Source organism: Rattus norvegicus, chromosome 6 (assembly GCF_036323735.1).
Source record: "Rattus norvegicus strain BN/NHsdMcwi chromosome 6, GRCr8, whole genome shotgun sequence".
NCBI classification, from domain to species: domain Eukaryota; kingdom Metazoa; phylum Chordata; class Mammalia; order Rodentia; family Muridae; genus Rattus; species Rattus norvegicus.
Genome location: NC_086024.1, coordinates 68410279 through 68430013, shown reverse-complemented (window position 1 = coordinate 68430013; position 19735 = coordinate 68410279). Strand labels below are relative to the sequence as shown.

At 36.4% G+C, this 19735-nt stretch overlaps 1 long non-coding RNA gene across 1 annotated transcript in view; it reads right to left on the bottom strand.

Annotated features, from left to right (window-relative positions):
* Positions 1 to 19428, bottom strand: part of LOC134479376 (uncharacterized) — a 99135-nt gene extending 79707 nt beyond the window's left edge. Inside the window, exon 1 of the long non-coding RNA XR_010052651.1 lies at positions 19323 to 19428. This is a non-coding gene — a long non-coding RNA (uncharacterized LOC134479376). The remainder of the gene's footprint in view (positions 1 to 19322) is intronic.
* Positions 19429 to 19735: the final 307 nt, after the last annotated feature.

Below are 19735 nucleotides of genomic sequence, written 5' to 3'. Positions count from 1 at the left end.
AAAAAAACAATTGAGGACAAGAACTTTTAGCATTTGGACACGCAAATTCCTGATTCAATCATAGCATTAGTACTAATCTCCAGCTTTCTCTCCAAATTAAAAATAAAGAACAACAACAAAAAAGCTTTCTTTCCTCAGACATAAATCGAGTACAACCAGAATTATGTAAATCATAGCATATGATATACAATAACATCCAGGCCATCATATTTCTCAGATAGGTAAAGTACTCCACCATCATTTTTAACTTAAAGAGTTTATGATTATATACCTGAATTGTGATTATTTAGTTTTTTCCTGAATTTATGAAGGCATTTGTCTTTTGCAGCACCTCTATTAAGCTACAGCTCTATTGGGTAAGCTTTACCCCTATAATTTCATTGTCTTACTAGGGAAATGTCTTAGGATTTAGGTTTTGATATTCAGTAATCCAAGACTGTATCAGAAATTTAGTTTTAGTTAGTTTTTTTTAAATTTTTCAAAACTTAAATTTACTAGACTATTCTCAAAATTCAGTATAACTAGCTTGCAGATTCCCTTATATAATGTGCTAAGATTTTGTTTGTGCTGATACTTGGTAGAATTTTTGTATCACTCTATGAGCAAATGACATAATTATGCTCTTTTTTTAGAGGGTGTTATGATATATGAATATTTATAAATTAGTCTTGATTGAGTTATTTAATACATTTTTCTTTTTCTAATAACTTTCTACTATCTTATGAAAAACTTCAATTAAAGTGCTCTTATCAAAGAGCATATTAATCAAGGTTTTGTATTTCTAATAATTTTCAATTTACATGTTTAGATGAACTGTTATTTGAACCTGAAAGATTTATGACTGTCATATCTTCCTGATAAATTATAGCTCTAGGGATCACTAATCTTTCTTTTTCCTATTTAGTCTTTATAGTCATAGACTTTATGCTGCTTAATATTCATATTGAATATCCATGTTTTCTTTTTATTTGCATTTCTTAGTATCTTTTATACCATTTCATTATTTTTCAACTTGTCTTGATGGCTCTCATGAACTATGTATAATTGTGATTTTGACTTCCAGCACAACACTAAACGTGTAATTTTAATAGCTGAAGTCAGCCATCTTGCATTCAGTGGGCTACTTGGCCTCACTTCATTCCTCTCTCTTACCTGATGATCCTTGTTGCATTTACTTCCTCACTGACTACTTTTGAAACTGCGATGCTTCTTCTTTTCTCTTTACAGTGTATAAGCTCTATGCTTTTGCTTTTCTTAAGTCCAGAGGGAATAAAGCATTAGGAAAATTATTAAAACAAAGGACTTTATGCAAAGTACATGATAAAAGCATCAATCATAGCTGTACTGACAGTAAAATGTCACCTGAAGCTTTGTCATTAGTAAAGCAGGCAAAGTTCAAACTCAAGCAAAGGAATACTTTGCTCATTTTCTTCTCTAAAGGAGAAACATGGCTCCAGAGGGACTGTCCTTCTTTGGAGGGAAAAATGACCAGGAGAATTGGTATTCCAGGATGCAGATATCTGAGAAATGAACTAGATCAGTCTTTATCTAAATCATATTGTTTTTTTTTACTGCTATTTTTTCCAGGTTTGTTTGTGCAGTCATTTCTGGGAAACACTGTTTTGCATCCAACTCCTGGTATCTTGGGTCTCAAAACAATTCAGCTTCTCTTCTCATTTTTTTTCTGGGTCATTGATGGAAGATCTATAATGTAGATACATCCATAGGTTCTGGATTCCCAATGATCTGTTAATATCTATATTGTATCCAATTACTGTTTGCTATGAAAGTCTCTACTTGTCATAAAAAGAAACTTCCTTTGAAAAGTGATGGTAGATACAGTTATGGTAAGAACAAGTTTTAAAATATCAAAAGATTTATGCTTTTCTAACAAAATAGCTGTAGTAGGTTCGTTTCTGAGTTTCATAACCTCACTAGCCCCCAGGAATCTAGCTAGGTTTTCAGTACTAGGAATGATGTTCTATGGGTTTCATAGAGATTAAGACCGATCTTCATTGCCACCAAAATGGTCAAGGAGAATGAAGAATAATAAAAAGTTGAGAAAAATATGTAAAATTAATCAATACCCTAGATAAGGTTTTACTGGACGAATGACAAGTGAAAACAGGTCAGTGTCCTAAGAAAGTAGAGATGAGCTTTCTCTACTACCTGCCAAGTGTATGCTTCCTGGAGCAAAATTGAGGCTGTCGCTGGGTCTTGGGTCAGTTATGCATAGCCTGTCACAGGTCATTCTATGTAAATGATTGAGATTACTACAACAAATTCTATACAGCTGCATTGAGTTTGTAAGTGTTTGAACAAGGTTTTCTTTGTCCCTGTCTGCCTTCCCAGGTGAATTTTACAGAGTATTCAAACACTAAAGCAAAACGTGAGGCCATTGCAGTTTTCTCTGGGTTTGTCATCCCAGGAGGCTGTTGTGGACTGAAAAATCCTCACGGGTGAGATCTGAAACAACAAGTACTCAAGTTGAGGAGATCAATAATGAATCACTCTGTTATTTCTTTCCAAGTTTGATTAAAATAGCACTTGAGCTTCTGAATATAGAGAATTGTTGGTAGATGAAGTGAAGAGATGCCCGGTAAGAAACAAGGCGTGCTCATTGAGGACTTGGTGCTTTATAAAAAAGGACAGTTTTCTCAAGAAACATATGAATAAAGTGTTGAGGAATCTGGAGTTTGTGTAAGAGGACTCTCTGGAAGTAAACTGACTGTCTATCCGCAATCGCTTGCTCAGTTTTACCAGTATACAATTTATTTGCAGTCTTATGAGTATATCTTTCAGTACTATGCCTTACCATTACACAAGAATTAACAAATATCTATTTCTATTGCCAATGGATAAAAACAGTTGAATTAGACCTAACCCTCATTGGGAAGGGCAAACAGCTATCTTACAATCATTGCTCAGGAAACTAGCTATATTGTACTTTATTTTAAAAGAAATAAATCATAAACACACATCTGTGTTACATTTTGTTTCTGTTTTGTTTTTAAGATGCAAATAAAATAGAATAGATTATTTTGATATTAGGCAAGTTTCTAAAAGGACCAGATCAACTAATGTGAAAATAAATAATAGAGGAACCAAAAGAATAAAAACATGTAACAAAATTAAATAAGTAGAATAAAAGCAAATACTACATTCAAATATGGAAACACTTTGACCTATAAACAATTCCATTCTTGTAACCTTTATACAGCATTGTTAGCTAACTTCAAATTTTCCTGTAGGTATATATGGCTCATTGAAAATAGGAATCATTTAAATCACTACAGCTTCAGAAAGAATGTGCCAAGAATATGTTTGGACTTTCCAAGAAAGAATAAGTACTTGGAGAAGAATGATCTCAAAGATGATGAGAAGTAAACACCTCCTCTATTACCCACCCAATCCCATAATAACAAGATTTGAATTTTACATCTTCTTACTCTCTTTGGTTTCTTTTATCCACTTTATCGTGGACCTTAAAATGCACATCTCATTTCTTCCTTCAATTTTCCTGTGACATGACATCATTTCCTTCATGCCCCTCATTAGATTATTTAACGTTCTCATCTCATTACACCTTTCCCATCTTGCATCTTATTAGAGCCCTTAAACATGCACATCTCATTACACAGTCCTTACATATCTCATTACATGATTCCATTTTTGTATCTCATTGTCATTTCATTTCTGCATCTTATTACACTAAAACCTACTTCCCATTATATCTTACATATTTTGAAAATTTATATACTCTCTTTTCCTTTCTTTATGCATCTAATTATAATGTTTCTCCTTTATGTGACCAGCTCATTACACTTTCCTTTCACCCATCTCAATTTAGCCTGAAGGATGCCTATCTTACAGGACACTTCCTGAGACATAGCTCATTAAACCATCTCACGTATTCACCTCATTACAGCTTTTTAACATATACATCTTATTACATAGAACTCTCGAAGAATCTCATTAAAATCTTGAAAGCCACAATTCTTATTTTCTATCACGTTCTTCTTGTCATAGCATCATAACTGTACTCATTAAAATATTTACTACTTCAACATAGCCCTTCATTATATATTTGTGACACTTTGCTTGTTATTATTCCAGTACTTTGTTGCATTTCTACATTTTACACATAGCAAGAATAGTCTCATGTCTTTCAATATAGAATTTTGCTAAAATTTTATTTCTCATTTTGTTATTTTGTTCTTCCTTTGATGTTTCTCAAGTTCCTGAGTATATTCATATACATGTAGTAAAAATATTGAAGTATATTTGGGTTGGCAAGTTTAATGAGAAAACTTAGTTCAATAAGAACTTGGGTTGCTTTTTATTTCAGGGATTATTGGAATTGTTTATATTTCATAGAGAATTATGAATATTCATGAAAGAAATCAGACCACTAGCATTTCTCAGATGGGTGGGAAACAACATATTTATATCAAATGCATTAATTACTCTCTGAAATTTCATCTCATAGAGCAGTACAGAAAAGTCTTCATTGAATATTTGATAATCACATCTGCATAAAAGTCTAGTTTTACCATCACTTAGCTTGCAACTCTATGCCTCCTTGTAGAACTAATACCACAAGTGTTTCCTTGACAAACACCTCATCAAAGTGTTTCTTAAACTTTGATGGCTATCAAAGATGTGTATTTAAAAGAGTCATTAAAAGTATCAAAACTCATCCATGTGGTTTTGGAATATTATTTAACAAATACGGACCTTCATGTTCTTTATAGTTTTTCCAGAATATTATGAGATACATCAAAGTTTCAAGTAGTGCTTTCTGGATTCTTACTAAATCATGCTCTTTGTAAGAGCACAATGAAGGATACATCTGTTAAATAATCAAGTCCTGATCATGAAATCATAATCATTCAATTGTAATAACTGTTTGCTTTCTCCCTAGTCACAAAACAAAGATATGCAAATACTTTCCAAGATTTGGGCTGCTTATCTGGCCATACTCTGAAGTTATTCACATATTTGGCACCCTAGCCTTTGTATCAGACACATTAGAGTTTAAATCCATTCACTTAGGATATCTGATTATCTTGGGAACAGATAATATATGAGGTGTTGGAGTCAGTTTCCCTCCCTGTGAAGTGGAGTGATGACACTATCTTACATCATTATTGATAATAACAGAGCAGGTTAGCATAGCCACGTTCCTTATCATCTCTGGCATACAGCGGCTCCTCAAATAGCATTGGCTATTACTGAAAACATTGTTTTCAGCCTTTTATGTCCACAGAGACCAGAACACTTTTGAAATGACTACTGGGTATGAACTGACCCACAGTTAACAGATGAAAGGAAGTAAATGAAGACACACCAAAGTCGTGTGACCTTACAGGGGTTGTTTCCATTCTTGATTGTTTGGCAGCTGTGCAAATGCCACTGCTAATCCTTGTGACTGTCTGAGGGAGCATCCCATTGGAACCTCCATGTTCCAATATATTACACAAAATAGCAAATTCAACCCTACAAAGAGAACTTAGCATTTTTCTGTACTTATAAAAAAAAGTTAGCTCTCATGAGAAGCTTGGTTCATTGCCAGCCAGTATATATACAATATGCCCTCCAGACATCAAATCTGCCCTTTTAACTAACCAAACTTATTCTATGAAGGAATCAGACATAGATCTATATAGTCTGCTTCATATTACTTTAAGAGATGTCGGGAATCATGGTGTATGACTCTAATTCCATAGCTTGGTAGGCAAAGTGGAGAAAATTGGGAGTTTAAGCCTAGCACCATCCATAGAGCAAGTATAAAGCCAACATGGGCTACCTAATACTTTGTCTTCAAAATGCAAGACAGAAATCCTACTGATACTGAGGCAAGAATACTTTGTAAATAGTAAGCATTGCCTTCCTCAAACATGAATAAGGAAAGCTGATAAGAAATTCTCAGAAGGAATGATATTCAAAACTCTTTAATAACCCTTTAATTGTTCAACAAATTATCCAACATTCATACCCAAGGTGCAGTCAAGGAAAAGCAATAGCTTATAGCTTAATGGTGTCACAGTGACTCTTAACTGACAATCTCCAAATATTGTGACTTTCTCTTAAAGACCCATGAAGTGATGGGGGCCAGGCGTGATTGTACTCTCATTTGTTTTCAAACTCAGAATAAGTCTCTACTTTGCAACTCAATTTAAAGTACATTAGGATATATAACACTGATTACTGAAGTCTAAGCAGAAGTAACTATGTTACTCTTAGTGAAAGATGTGATGTAGTCTGCTATGCACTACTTCACCACAAAAAGACTAAACATGTAGAAGAGGGGTCCCACACTTGGGTGGCTAAGTAACTATAATGACCGAAGTCCTCAACCAAGCCAGATGATAACTTTATAACAGAGTGGAGAAAGTACATTCTAAAATGTATAAAGAACAAGAAATGGTTATTGACCATTATATCATTAGCCAGTCCAAAAGCAGTATGGAAGGTACTGGAAAACTAAAGAAAGATGCTGGAAAACTAAAAACTTGTCTGACTTTACCAAAGCAAAAGGAAGCATGAAATATTCTGGTTAAAATATTAGATAGGGGTCCAAGACTCACAGAGTTTTTTCTTTTTTCTTTCTTTCTTTCTTTCTCTTTCTTCCTTCCTTCCTTTCTTTCATTCTTAATTTCTTTCTCTCTTTCTTTCTTAATTTCTTTCTTTATTTCTTTATCTTCTAGATTACTACCCAGATAATTCTTTAGCTTGAAAGCCAAACTACCTTTGAAAAATGTGTGACCTTTCTGCCTCCTAGAAGTTCAAGAACAAGGTGCTTATGTAACATGGAAAATAAATGGGCCAGGGTCCTTGAAGGAGGTAGAGTAAAAGGAAAGATATCTGCTCCAAGGAACTGCCTGCTGAACTCAGGACACACAAAGGCAAAATTCCTCTGAGACCAGACACTTCCAGTTTCTAGCTGTTGCCCAAACCTTGCTGATCCCAGCCCACAGCTCCCTGCTCCTAAACACCGAGGGAGAGAGAACTCATCACCAAGACATGCAGGCAATCCTGAGACTGCAGAGCAGGAGAGACCATCACTTCTGTCGACCTTTGCCCGCATCCCTGCCCAAGAGGAAACTGTATAGAGCCTCTAGGAACAGGAAGATAGGGGCAATCAAGCTACAGGAGCCCTGGGGTCCAGACTGTGCCCTGATCTGAACGGACCCAGTCAAACAGCCCCCTGAAACCAAATCCCTTGGGAGGGAGAGCTAGACCTTTAGAGGGGCAAACATGCCTGGGAAACCAGAGGAGACTACACTCTGCCCATATTTTTGACTCTAGAAGAAAACATTTAGCACCATCAGGGCCCCCTGCACACAGGGACTCAGAAGTAGGGGCAGACCCTTCTGGTTACTGCCCTCATGGAGAGCTGAAACCTAGCCCCAAGGAACAACTTCAGGCCCAACACCAGAGGTAATACCAACTTTTCTGCTCCAAGTGACTTGCCTGATGGACTCAGGACACACGGCCTCAGAAACAGCTGAAAGCCAGTGGACAGGAATGACTACATGCCTGAAAGTAGAACACTCTGTTCCCATAACTGACTGAAAGAAAACAGGAAAAGAGGTCTACAACACTCCTGATATACAGGCATGTAGGATGGTAAAGTCACTGACCGAAATAGCAGAACAAGGTAACACCAGAGACAACGTGATGGCAAGAGGCAATCACAGGAAGCCAAGCAACAGAAACCAAGACTACAAGGAATCATCAGATCCCAACTCTCCCACCAAAACAAACACTGAATATCCAAACACACCAGAAAAGCAAGATCTAGATTTAAAATCACATTTCAGCATGATGATGGAGGAATTTAAGAAAGACATAAAGAACTCCCTTAGAGAAATGCAGGAAAACACAAGTAAACAATAGAAGCTCTTAGAGAGGAAGCACAGAAATCCCTGAAAGAATTACAGGAAAACACAATCAAACAGGTGAAGGAATTGAAAATGGAAATAGAAGCAATAAAGAAAGCACAAAGGGAGACAACACTGCATATAGAAAACCAAAGGAAGAGGAAAGGAGCTGTAGATACAAGCATCACCAACAGAATACAAGAGATAGAAGAGAGAATCTCAGGAGCAGAAGATTCCATAGAAATCATTGATACAACTGTCAAAGATAATATAAAACAGAAAAAGTTACTAGCCCAAAACATAAAGGAAATACAGTGAGAAGATCAAAACTAAGGAAAATAGGCATAGAAGAGAGTGAAGGACCAGTAAAAGGACCAGCAAATATCTTCAACAAAATCATAGAAGAAAACTTCCCTAACCTAAAGAAAGAGATGCCCATAAACATACAAGAAGCCTACAGAATTCCAAATAGATTGGACTAGAAAAGAAACTCCTCCTGTCACATAATAGTCACCAAATGCACAAAACAAAGAAAGAATATTAAAAGCAGTAAGAGAAAAAGGTCAAGAAACATATAAAGGCACACCTATCGGAATTACACCAGACTTCTGACCAGAGACTATGAAAGCCAGAAGATCCTGGACAGATGTCATACAGACTCTAATAGAACACAAATGCCAGCCCAGTTTACTGTATCCAGCAAAGATCTCAATTAATATAGATGGAGAAACCAAGATATTCCATGACAAAACCAAATTTACACAATACTTTTCTACAAATCCAGCCCTACAAAGGATAATAAATAGTAAAGCCCAAAACAAGGAGACAAGCTACACCCTAGAAAAAGCAAGAAACTAATTGTTTTGCAACAAAACAGAGAGAAGACAAGCACACAAACACAATTGCACCTCTGAATACGAAGATAACAGGAAGCAACAATCACTGTTCCTTAATATCTCTCAAGATCAATGAACTCAATTCCCCAATAAAAAGACACAGATTAAGAAACTGGATATTCAATGAGGATCCAGTATTTTGCTGCCTATAGGAAACACACCTCAGAGAAAAAGCCAGAGACTCCTTCAGAGTAAAATACTGGAAAACAACTTTCCAAGAAAATGAACTGAAGAAGCAAGCTGGAGTAGTCATTCTAATATCAAATAAAATCAATTTTCAACCAAAAGTCATCAAAAAAGATAAGGAAGAAAACTTCATATTCATCAAAGGAAAAATCCATCAAGATGAACTCTCAATCCTAAATATCTATGCTCCAAATACAAGGGCACCTACATTCATAAAAGAAACCATACTAGAGCTCAAAGCACACATTGCACCTCACACAATAATAGTAGGATATAGCAACACCCACTCTCATCAATGGACAGATCATGGAAACAGAAATTAAACAGAAACATAGACAGACTAACAGAAGTTATGAACAAAATGGACTTAACAGATATTTGTAGAACATTCTATCCTAAAACAAAATGATATACCTTCTTCTCACCACCTCATGGTACTTTCTTTAAAACTGACCATATAATCAGTCACAAAACAGGCCTCAATAGATGAAGAAACATAGAAATAATACCATGTGTCCTATCAGACCACCACGGGCTAAAGCTGGTCATCAATAACAATAAGGAAAGAACACCCACATATACATCAAAGTTGAACAATGCTCTACTCAAGATAACCTGGTCAAGGAAGAAATAAAGAAAGAAATTAAAGACAGCTTAGAATTTAATGAAAATGAAGGTACAACATACCCAAACTTATGGAACACAATGAAAGCTGTGCTAAGAGGAAAACTCATAGCTCTGAGTGCCTGCAGAAAGAAACAGGAGATAGCATATATTAGCAGCTTGACATCACACCTAAAAGCTCTAGAACAAAAAGAAGCAAATACAACCAGGAGGAGTAGAAGACAAGAAATAATCAAACTCAAAGCTGAAATCAACCCAGTAGAAACAAAAAGGACTATACAAAGAATCAACAGAAACAAAAGTTCGTTCTTGGAGAAAATAAACAAGATAGATAAACCCTTAACCAGACTAACCAAAGGACACAGAGAGTGTATCCAAATTTAAAAAAATCAGAAATGAAAAGGAAGACATAACAACAGAGCAAGAGGTAATTTAAAAAAAAACATCAGATCCTACTACAAAATATAATTCTACAAAATTTGAAAATCTGGAGGAAATGAATAATTTCCTAGACATATACCAGGTACCAAAGGTAAATCAGGACCAGATAAACAATTTAAACAACCCCATAACTCCTAAAGAAATAAAAGCTGTCATTAAAAGTCTCCCAAACAAAAGCAGCCCAGGTCCAGATGTGTTCTGTGCAGAATTCCATCAGAACTTCATAGAAGACTTCATACCAATACTATCCAAACTATTCCACAAAATTGAAACAGACAGAGCGCTACTGAACTTCTTCTATAAAGCCACAATTACTCTTATACCTAAACAACACAGAGACCAAACAAAGAAAGAGAACTCCAGACCAATTTCCCTTATGAATATCGATGCAAAAATACTCAATATTTCTTGCAAACTGAATCCAAAAACACATCAAACCAATCATCCATCATGATCAAGTAGGCTTCATCACAGGTATGCAGGGATGGTTTAATATACAGAAAACCATCAACGTTATCCACTATATAAACAAACTGAAAGATAAAAAAAAGCACATAATCATTTCATTAGATGCTGAGAAAGCATTTGACACAATTCAACACCCCTTCATGATAAAAGTCCTGGAAAGAACAGGAATTCAAGGTCCATACCTAAACAGAGTAAAAGCCATATACAAAAACCAGTAGCTAACATTAAACTAAATGGAGAGAAACTTAAAGCAATCCCACTAAAATCAGTGACTAGACAAGGCTGCCCACTCTCTTCCTATTTATTCAATATACTTCTAGAAGTTCTAGCCAGAGCAATCAGACAACAAAAGGAGATCAAAGGGGTGCAGATTGAAAAGGAAGAATTCAAAATATCACTACTTGCAGATGATATGATAGTATATCTAAGTGATCCCAAAAGTTCTACCAGAGAACTAGTAAACCTGATAAACACCTTCAGCAATGTGAACGGGTATAAAATTAACTCAAATAAATCAGTAGCCTTCCTCTGCACAAAAGAGAAACAATGTGAAGAAGATATTAGGGAAATGACACCCTTCATAATAGTCCCAAATTATATTAAATACCTCGATGTGACTTTAACCGAGCAAGTGAAAGATCTGTAAGATAAAAACTTCAAACTTTTGAAGAAGATCTCAGAAGATGGAAAGATCTCCCATGCTCACAGATTTGCAGGATTAATATAGTAAAAATGGCCATTTTACCAAAAGTGATCTACAGATTCAATGCAATTCCCATCAAAATACCAATCCAATTCTTCATAGAGTTAGACAGAACAATTTGCAAATTCATCTGGAATAACAAAAAAACCCAGGATAGCGAAAACTATTCTCAACAGTAAAAGGACTTCAGGGGGAATCACTATCCCTGAACTCAAGTAGTATTACAGAGCAATAGTGATAAAAAACAAAACAAAACTGTATGGTATTGGTACAGAGACAGGCAGATAGACCAGTGGAATAGAATTGAAGACCCAGAAATGAACCCACACACCTATGGTCACTTGATTTTTGACAAAGGAGCCAAAACCATCCAATGGAAAAAAGATAGCATTTTCAGCAAATGGTGCTGATTCAACTGGAGGTCAACATGTAGAAGAATGCAGATTGATCCATTCTTATCACCCTGTACATAGCTTAAGTTCAAGTGGATCAAGGACCTCCACATCAAACCAGATACACACAAATTAATAGAAGAAGACGTGGGGTAAATCTCAAACACATGGGCACTGGAAAAAATTTCCTGAACAAAACACCAATGGCTTATGCTCTAAGATCAAGAAAGACAAATGGGATCTCAAAAAACTACAAAGCTTCTGTGAGGAAAAGGACAGTGTTTTTAGGATAAAATGACAACCAACAGATCGGGAAAAGATATTTACCAATCCTACAATGGATAGAGGACTTATATCCAAAATATACAAAGAATTCATGAACTTAGACTGCAGGGACACAACCCTATTAAAAAATGGAGTTCAGAGCTAAACAGAGAATTCACAGCTGAAAAATATCAAATGGCTGAGGAACACCTAAAGAAATGTTCAAGATCTTTAGTCATAAGGGAAGTGTAAATCAAAACAACCTTGAGATTCCACCTCATACCAGTCAGAATGGGTAAGATCAAAAACTCCGGCGACAGCAGATGCTGATGAGGATGCGGAGAAAGAGGAACACTCCTTCACTGTTGGTGGGATTGCAGACTGGTACAATCATTCTGGAAATCAGTCTGGAGGTTCGTCAGAAAATTGGACATTGAACTACCTGAGGACCCAGCTATACCTCTCTTGGGCATATACCTAAAAGATGTTCCAACATATAAAAAGACACGTGCTCCACTATGCTCATCGCAGCCTTATTTATAATAGCCAGAAGCTGGAAAGAACCCAGATGCCCTTCAACAGAGGAATGGATACAGAAAATGTGGTACATCTACACAATGGAATACTATTCAGCTATCAAAAACAACGACTTTATGAAATTCTTAGGCAAATGGATAGAAATGTAACATATCATCCTGAGTGTGGTAACCCAATCACAGAAAAACTCACATGGTATGCACTCATTGATAAGTGGATATTAGCACAAATGCTTGAATTACCCTAGATGCACAGATCACATGAAACTCAAGGACGATGACCAAAATGCAGATGCTTCACTTCTTCTTTAAAAGGGGAACAAAAATACCCTTAGGAGGGAATAGGGAGGCAAAGTTTAGAACAGAGGCAGAAGGAACACCCATCCAGAGCCTGCCCCACATGTGGCCCATACATATACAGTCACCAAACTAGATAAGATGGATGAAGCAAAGAATTGCTGGCCGACAGGAACCGGATGTAGATCTCTCCTGAGAGACACAGCCAGAATATGGCAAATATATAGGCGAATACCAGCAGCAAACCACTGAACTAAGAACGAGACACCTGTTGAAGGAATCTTAGAAAAGACTGAAGGAGCGGAAGGGGCTTGAGATCCCCATATGAACAAGAGCTTCCAGGGACTAAGCCACTACCTAAAGACTATACATGGACTGACCCTGGACTCCAACCTCATATGTAGCAATGAATAGCCTAGTAAGAGCACCAGTGGAAGGGGAAGCCCTTGGTCCTGCCAAGGTTGGACTCCCAGTGAACGGGATTCTTGGGGGGGGAGCGGTAATGGGGTGAGGATGGGGAGGAGAACACCCATCTAGAAGGGGAGGGGGAGGGGTTAGGGGGTTGTTGGCCTGGAAACCAGGACAGGGAATAATAACAATTGAAATGTAAATAAGAAATGCCAAATCTAATAAAGATGGAAGGAAAAAAAAGAAGTTGTATGAGAGACTTGAATTGTCCCCAGGAGATTCAAGAATACTGAAACTGAAGAAAAAATGGGAAAGGGGAGCGAGAAAGGTGCGTAGCATTGATAGGAAGATGATGTACAAGCAGAAAGAAGAAGATGAGGGAAGAAAAGAAGCTATATATGCGAAAACTTGAAGAGATTGTTAGACACTAGCATATTTTTCTGAGTCTAGTTCGGGGAGCTTTTTTTCTAAGTGATATAATGCAATTCGTAAATAACCAGATCACCTAATGCAGCACAAATTGTATTTTCAGCTGACTAGTTCATAATAAATAAATATTCAGCAAAGTACATGCTACTTGAGATTAGGTCATTTAGAAATTTCCGTTCCATTAAAAGTAAGTTTCATTTGCTTGGCAAAGGCTACTAGCTGAACCGTCAATTGCCTGTCTTAATGGATGACACCTGTAAGTAAAATAAACATATTTTTAATGGAATGGATGGTCACAGTGACCTTATCTCAAGATATCATACCCTTTGGTGAATATTTATTGCTGAATTAGCAAGACGCTAATATGAAAGGACGGCGTTCCTCTCCATTACCTTTTCTTGCTACATAAAGGCAGTCATTTTTAAATGCCCAAATTGCTTTCAGAATTTACCAATTATTGAGCAAAAACTTAATACATAACAAACAATATTTATAATGAGAAATCTATCTGCTAGTCTGAATTTCAAGTTTTAATACGATAATATTGCAGATAGTACCCATGCAGCCTATTACCAAAACTTCTAGTATTTTTATGGCTGATACCTTATCAGAATTTATTAAATAAATTACATTTCTGAACAATGTAGTTAGTTTGAAATACAATTTTAAACAATAAATAGCAAAACTAAGGACTATTGGTGACATGGTACTAAAATGTCAAGCTGTCTCTTTCAAGTTAAGAACAATTTCAGTGGACCATGCGTGTTTCACTCTTCTGTCTTGTCTACATAGGTTTTCTCAACTGATAACATGAAGAAATGATGCAAAGTATGCTATTTCACTAAACTTAATGAAAATTACAGCAAACCAAGAAAGGCAAGGATACCCCACATTTTTAAATAGTTTTCAAAATATGTTTACATTTATAATACCTAGTATTTTCAAATAACAAAGGAATAATTGAATTGAAAGCCAAGCAACATTTTAAAAATGTGTGGTAATTCTTCCTCCTGGAAGCTTGTGGATGAGGTACTTATATGAATTGGAAAAGCAAATGAGCCAAGTTCCTGGAGAATGCAGAGAAAGAGGGAAGCTATCAGAACCAGCATGCATGCCATGACTTTGGAATTGTACCCAGGAGATGAAAGAATAACTGGAAGGAAGAGAAAGAAAGTAGAGAGAATAATATGGTTAAAGTTTTATGAGCTTAACACCAGATTTTAATATTTCAAAAAGTGTGGCAAGTTTCATATTTTGTAATGTCTATAGAACAACCAGAGCATGGAAAGAAACTACAAGGTCAGCTTCCAGGATCTAGCTCATGTTGCGCAGAAACTACAAGTTCTACCTGCACAGAGTCACAGCCCCTTTCTTCCTGGGCTCATTTGCCAGGGTATCCAGAACCACTTGGGGGAGAAATTCTAGGATCCATGGTGAAAACTCAGTACCTCTTTCCTATTTGAGAATCTGATATAAGAGTATACTGTTTACCATTCTTCATCATTTCTGTACCCTCTGTCTGACACCTCCTTTGCTCCATACCCTTTCAAATTCATGATCTGTTTTTCATATATATATATATTCAGAGTTTTTCAGATATAGATATAGATATAGATGATATAGATGATATAGATATAGATATAGATGATATAGATATAGATATAGATATAGATATAGATATAGATATAGATATAGATATAGATATAGATATAGATTCAGAGTTCCCAGAGGAACTGATAGAATGAAGGAAAGGATGGATAAATATGTATCCATTTATTAGAGTTTGTATTTGTTTATTATTGTTTGGAGTGGCTTACAGGGTGTGATACAGCTAGTATCTTTTGATACAAAAACAGGAATCCAATAGTTTTCCAACCCCCAAGGTTAGATGTCTCATCTGCTTTGCAAGGGAATTGCAAGGAAATCAGTTTTTATACTAGCTAAAGAACACCTCAGCAACAGGTAGATGGGCTTGCCAGAGAGAGTGCAAGGAAGAATGCAAAAGGAAAATCTCTTCTTTGTCCATTTACACAGGCTGTCACTAGAAGATGTGGTCCAGATTTAGGGTGAATCTTCCTGTCTCAAAAGATCTAGTCAAGAGAAATTCTCACAAGCATGTCCAACTGCTTAGGTTTTACAAGTTGATTTCAAATGTAGTCAAGTCGCCAAATAAGATTACATCACAACATGTAAATATATAAAGAAAATCTGCTGAGTCCATGTATATGGGTTGACCACTCGGTATTGGATATTCAACTAGAGGAACCAACTGGGGAGCCATTGGGACCTAGAGGAGACCCTACTACTGCCACTTATCCAAACCATTAGAATTTCTAACTGCATTTTAATAATTTCCTGATACCTACAGACAGATTGGTATAACACTTACTCCTCATCAAAGAAGCTGATGAAGACCATTGGAGGGTCTATGGCACTGTGTTACAAGAAGACATAAGAACTGGCAAGGTTGAATGAGCTCAGACTCAGGGAATCTCAAAGATCTGAGACAGGTAGAAGTGGAGCTGCTCCCTACCTATCTGTATACCTGCTCTGGAACATGTAACCACAACTGTCCTCTGAGGACCAAGGGCACTGGGTCATGTGGCATAACACCTGGAGTTATGCTCCATGATAATGAGATATCTAGAGAGCTCAGAACCTTCAGCCAATAAGTTTCCCCTCCTGGGTATTCCTTTCTGTAAAAGATATTTAATACCTGCTTTACCCTGACTAAAATGCATATATTTAAATTCACCATCAAATAAACTAGTATGAACAAGCCAGAATCCTCTCGCAGGCTCTAGGGAAAAGCCTTCAACTAAAGAGCCTAAGACTCCCAAGTAAAGCTTTCTTCCCTTCAGTCCCTCCAGTAAGTCAGCACTCACTCCCAGTCAGACTGTTCTATGCTCATCCATGGGTCTGTCTTTCCTCTCTGCCTGGCACGCACACTACCAGAGAGAGAATATAGACCTCGGATCCTTGGTTCCTAACTTCCCCTCCCAGTGGTATACCACATGCACCTGGGTACCTAGGGAAGAGATCTGAAGCCACTGTGGACCTCCAATCCAGACTTGGCACTTCCTCCTCCCAGTGCCACACCCCATCATCCCCAGCAAATAGGCAGGATGAAGACAGGTCATTACAGAAAGTAACAACTGGTTAAACTTGATAAAATAACTGACCACAGAATGGTCAGCCCCAATTGATATATCTATAATATAATTAGAACAGATTATGCCAGACACATGAAGGAAAGATTCTAAGACTTGTATACCAGGATACATGTTGAAAAATTGTGTCTCATATGTATAACAGGAAAGTAGCACCCATAAACTCTCAGTAATATGGTTGCATCCATGAGACCCGAGCAATGGCAAACTCGGTCCACATGCCAACATAAATGTTGGAAATCTCTCATGGTTCCACTTCTAGATGAAGAGCTACAGGTAATTTAATACTCTTTCCAATAAGTTATTTCCACCATTGGTAATACAAGACCAGTTCTAGTCTAATGGGAAAGGATTCAAGGCTAGTCAGTAAGACATTTTAGGAACAAACTGGAATCTTACTGCCAGAGTCTTCCCAATGATTCATCTCAGTAATAAAATCAAAATATTCTCACTTACCCCTGAGACCCACAAATGTTTGATGTCATTCCTTTCTCTCAAGGTGATCTCAAGTGTCCTTCTACATAAAGGTTCTTTGGCTACGCTCACTCCTTCAATAACAGGCTCTGGATCTCAAGTTCTATAACTGTGATGAACTCTGCAAGGATATTCCACAGCATTGAGCTGAGCTTCTAGAGACTTTGTTCCAGCTTCTGATTTACTCTTCCTTTTTCATGATAAAGGATCAGAGTTATCTAAATCTCCTTTCTGTTTATCAGAATTTTAGAGTTCAAAGGGCCTCATCTCATTTTGTAATCTCTGTCTCTTCTACTTTAAGGTAATGGTGAATAGCAACAACATCCTGCTAAAAACCTCAGTGCTTTATTTTAATAGAAGGAAATCTACCCTTGTGGATGCTTATTTTGGAAACCTGTTTACTCACCACAGAGATCCAAAGGTCTATTCTAGCATTTCAAAGACACGCCCTTGACATTCTTAAAGGGATGCTTTATCTTTGAGACATGACTTTACAGGTTCCTGGAGTTTAAATAAAGTTTTTAGCCTATTATCTCATTTTCTTTCCTAGCCAGGAGTTCTCAAATTATGTTTTAAGGAACCTTAGTGTTACCAAGACATATCAAAGAATCTATGAGGTCCAAACTCTGTTTATAATAGCAATAAGACATGATTTTTTTATTTTACTTGACAGACACAGTAAACTTTTCTATAAGCTACAAGACCTGTTATATTTTTATCACCAATCAAATAGTTATTAAATAAATTTGAAAAAACAATGATTGTATTATAACTTATTTTTTGAACATGTTCTTTGAGTGATAGAAAGTAGTTGGATTCTCAATAGGAGAGAAGGTTGGGAGGAACTAAGAGGAGTAAAGGGAGGGGAAAGTGTAATCAGGATATACATGTTAAAAGGGAATCTATTCTCAATAAAAGAAAGAAAGGTATTCTTGTGCAAATATAATAATTTGTTATCATTTTAGGTAGGTTAATGGACATTTAAAATTTTCAACTTAATCTCTATAATCAATAACCAAAACACACTTATGAAAAGCCCCTTAACACTCAGGCATTATAAGAAAGTACAGAGTACCTGAGAAATGTTTTTAGAAGTGCCTACTTTAGATTTGTGTTTTGTTTACAAAAGCCATACTTGTTCAACATATAAATCATATCATGTAAAAATTAAAGATTTTTCAAGTAGTACAAACAAAAGATGAAAATATAAAACTTATAAACAAAGCCAAATCTTTCTGTGAAAAAAACTAAACACACAGAGTGTGGCACACAAGTCAGCAGTTCTCATCAAGGCCTGTTCAAAATTCACCCTAAGGACTATATGGTATTATGATTGTCTATAAATTAATATGAGAACCATAAGTAACCAAAGAATTCAACCCAGAGGAGGCAGAAGCCATCTGCTTTTTCTCTCCTTTTGACTGAAAGCCATGTATAAGCAATCCATCAATTGATTACAACTGTGGTTAGGTTCCTATGCAAAGTCCAGTAAATCAGATTAAAAGAAAGGGAAGAGGCATAAGGAGCCAGTTTCATCATGTCCATTCTGTTGAAAAATTCCTAAGATATTGAGTATTTTGTGCCATTTAAATATCTAAATGAAAGTGATCCATAGATAAGGATTTTTAACTAAGCCAAATCTAGCAGCTTAAGTTACACAGCCATTGTGACTGATATACCATATCTATCTTAAAGGGATATCCAAAGAAGAACTTCTTTTTGTTAGAACTTAGGGTTAAAAATGAGAAGAAAGACGGCTTCTAAAAGTTTCAACACAGCTAGGTGAGCACTGAAGGCCATAGCTCCTGAATTACTTTGTGCCTTTAGAAAACGCCTGTCACTTCCCTTAATTCCTTGCTCAGTCATTTAGAACAAAACACAGCACAACAAAATCTCAATCCATTCTGCCAGCTCAACAAAAGGCTTTGTGTGGGTGTGTGCAAGAAAGTAATTATGAGGTTTTTATTTCACTAATTATTCTTCAGCCTTTGAAATGTCAGTGTAGGTCAAAGTAGCAGCCAATGTTTTGAACCAGATCTGAATGAAAATAAGGAAGCCACTACAGGAATAACAAGGAAAAGAATCAAGAGTGAAGTAATTTGACACCATGAATGACAGAAAATGTAGTTCAAGGTCACAGGAACTTACAGTCTCCATCCAAGAAGTTTCCAACCGCCATCATCATGAAAACTTTATTGGGCAGTGGTAGCATGATAGACTGCTCCACTGTTTTCACCATAGTAACGCTCTGAACATGTGTAAGGAGAAAATTAAGTGATGAAATTAATTACAAATATTTTCAAATTGCAGAGAGCATTTTCTACTTTTAGGGTCTATAAATGTATCCCAAATCTTACATAGCTTATTGAACCATAGATAAACTTTGAGGCTAGGTACCACTATGATTTTAGCAATTCATTTTTATATACATTACAGTGTGACATTTTTCTAACTTTTATAGAAGGTAAGCACACCCTGGGAGGAGAGAATGTGTATAAGACAGGTGAACTGATTGATGTGTCCTCTGCTAACTAATATGCATGAATAAGCTGAGTTTCCTT